This window comes from Colobus angolensis, unplaced genomic scaffold (assembly GCF_000951035.1).
Source record: "Colobus angolensis palliatus isolate OR3802 unplaced genomic scaffold, Cang.pa_1.0 Scaffold336, whole genome shotgun sequence".
NCBI classification, from domain to species: domain Eukaryota; kingdom Metazoa; phylum Chordata; class Mammalia; order Primates; family Cercopithecidae; genus Colobus; species Colobus angolensis.
This window is the reverse complement of record NW_012116666.1, coordinates 1,937,559-1,940,612: the sequence shown is the minus strand read 5'-3', so window position 1 is coordinate 1,940,612 and position 3,054 is coordinate 1,937,559.

The window sequence follows — 3,054 nt, the reverse complement described above, 5'->3', positions numbered from 1 at the left end:
CAAGTGGTTAAATCAAGTTGGCCAAGAGTTGAGATTCTGCACATCTGAGTTTTGAGCAATTAACAGTCAGTGTCTACGGTAGGAGTTGAGACTGAGCAGCCATGGGATTTGGTGGCTTCTCAAACGGGAAGCCCAGAATCCTTCTCTATGGAGTGCTGGGAGTTCTCTGGGGTCAAGCTTGTCCCTTACACACACCTTTCCTCCTTACCCTTCCCTGCTCCCCGCTTTGGGGGACCTGAGATGCTCCTGGACCAGTGGCCGCCATTGGTAAGCATCTGGGCTCCAATGGGGATGAGGCCACGTTATTATGAACTGTGGTGCTCGCCGGGAAGCACGTCCAAAGCCCTGCAGGAAAAGGGAGTGCAGAGCCCAGGATCTGAGGTCTGATAGTTTGGCCCTTTATGGGGGGAAAGAGAATCCTTGGGAAGTTTCCGCTCAGGGATCAATGTGTAAAAAGCGCTTAGGATTTTAGATTACAAGGTTACTATTTATTTGCTCAAGGAGTACATTCTTCCGAGCAGAGCCAGTGGCTAGAGAATCACAGCCAAGTGGAGAGGACAGGGAGAGGGCCCTGGGAACTCAGGCTGCTTGCTGGTGTGCCCGGGGACTTCCCCTAACGCCCTGGTCACAGCCTGCAGGGGCCTGGCCCAGAAGAAACCAGATGGCTCTGAGGGGAGAGCAATCCCCTTGGCATCTCTGGGTGGTCAGAGTTTCCTTTCTAATCCCCATTGAGATCACCGCTGAGACTTCCCTGTCGCTGTTTGTGTAACCTTTAGCAGAGTGCAGTGGCTGTGGAGAGTGCTTCCTGTTCCTGCCTGGAATCCTGTGAAACTCAATCAGTGGGTGCTGGAGCTGGAGCCAGAGGCCATCAGGGCAGCCCTGTGGCTGCCTGCCCTCTCCGCCTGTCACAGAGGGGCTGGATCCAGTGACAAGACTCTCTCTAATGAACCTTTAAGGCTCCTCTGAGCCTTCTTCTCCACTAGGCCTCAACCTTGGTCTCCAGCTCCTACCTGCCAGCTCTGCATTGCCCAGTTTTAGGAAAGAATCCTGCTACGTCATTTTAGGAAGAATCCTGCTGTCCTTGGGACCTGATCACCCTTGACATCTAATCAGGTTCCTCATGCCTCACCTTGGATGTCTAAGGCTGTGTCCTGCCTTTAGCAAGAATCCTGTCTGGTCAGTTTATCCAGAAACCCCTACCTTTGATGTCTCTGCTTAGTAATTTTTTCTTCACCAGCTTCCACACCCTGCTCCTTGGTTATAAATCCGCACGTGCTCTTTTTATATTTGGACTTGAGCTCACTCTGTCTTATTGTGAGAATGTTGACCCCATTACAATTGTCTTGAGTCATCTCAACCAATGCCAGGCTTCCAGCAGTGAAGCTCCTCATCCCCCTGTTGGTGATGTCATCACTGGACTGCCTGCAGGCACCACCAGTTCAGCATGTCTGTTGCTACAGTCATCATTTTGCCCACAGACCTGCCCCTAATGGAGAGCATGAAATGTAGGTTGGATTCGGAAGGAAAGGGCTGTGCTCCACGTGTCACATGGCAGTTGTAGACACCAGCAGAAACCACACAGTTGATGGCGGAGGAGATTTGCCCTCTCTGGACACCACATGGGGTGGACTGTGGGTCTCTGCCGGGAGGGGTGTTCAGAGCATCCTGTATGCATCAGTTACCTGCTGCTGCATCAGAAGCCACCCCGAATCTTCCTGGCTGAAAGCAACATGATGTGTGGATTCTCATGACTCTGGAGCTGTCTGCGGCTCTTCCGCTGGTCTTGCTGGGTTCACTTGGGGGCTGCATTCAGCTGGGGTAGGCTGGGAATGTGCTCAGCGGGGATGGTGGGCATCTCTTTCCAGGCAGTCTTTCATCCTTAAGAAGGTGAGAGGATACTTTTACAGGAAGTCGCTGCCCATGATCGCATTTCAAGAGCCCAGCTCCCAGGAGCGGCCTGGCCCCCGTGAATTGCAGCATGTCTATGCCAGTCCACTATAAAGTTGCTATTTTTCACCTTATCATTAACAAATGTTGCACAAAACAATGCTGTGAAATATAATTATATCCTACTTCTTACCAAATGTTCACTTTCTAGCTTTAGCATACGATGATAATTGTTGGTGTGAAAGGGCTGTTTCTAAGTTCATCATTTCTTCTACATTTCTCAGTGGCATTCATTCTACTGTAAGGAAAAGCTCTCTTTTCTCCTATCTGCCTATCTATCTACCTACCGACCTATTTGCCATGTATGCCTCCATAGATCTATCTGACTCATGGTTTCTTATTTTATCCAATGAGTTACGCTGTTATTGCTATTTATTGCAATGTGTAAATTCTCTCAGAACTGGCTATTGGGGGCCCCATCGAGCTGCTTCCTGCATTCTTGTGACATGTTTTAAACACTATTTGAGTCTAGTTTTACTTTCTGATGTAACAAGAAGTTCCAGATGTATCTTTCACTTTTCTGATCCAACCTTAGAATCAGTGGCTAGAACCTGCGGTGAGTTTAGAAAGCAACGCCCAAGTGCAGCCTGTGCTCATTGCTCCTGGATTGCCATGGGGCCTCGGTTCGTGCTTCTCAACCTGGGGCAGAGGCACCAAATGTGCTTCCCAGAGCACGTGTCGGAATGTCTGGGACATTGTTGGTTGTCACTCCTTGGGAGGAGGTGATGCTGTCGTTTTGGGGATAGAGCCTTGGATGCTGACAAACATTAGGCAATGTGCAGCACAGCTCCCAGAGGCAGAGTGATTAGGCCCAAAATGTCCAGAGTGGGGAGGGTGAGGGGCCTTGTTCCAGCCTCCTCCGTGGGACAGAGCTATGAAGTCCACGCATGAACATACTCACGTGTTGATATTTATTTTTACATTATCTGTCTATAGGTTATAAACCATAAGTTAATATTGACCTCACTTCCAGCACTGTGAGATTCATTCTGGTTCTTCCCTTTTCAAAGTTGTGGCTGCTTTGTTTGACAGTTAAAAACCTGGATCCCATCCATTATCATTAACATGCAGTCAGCCTCTGTATCCTTGGGTTCCACCTTTTTGAAT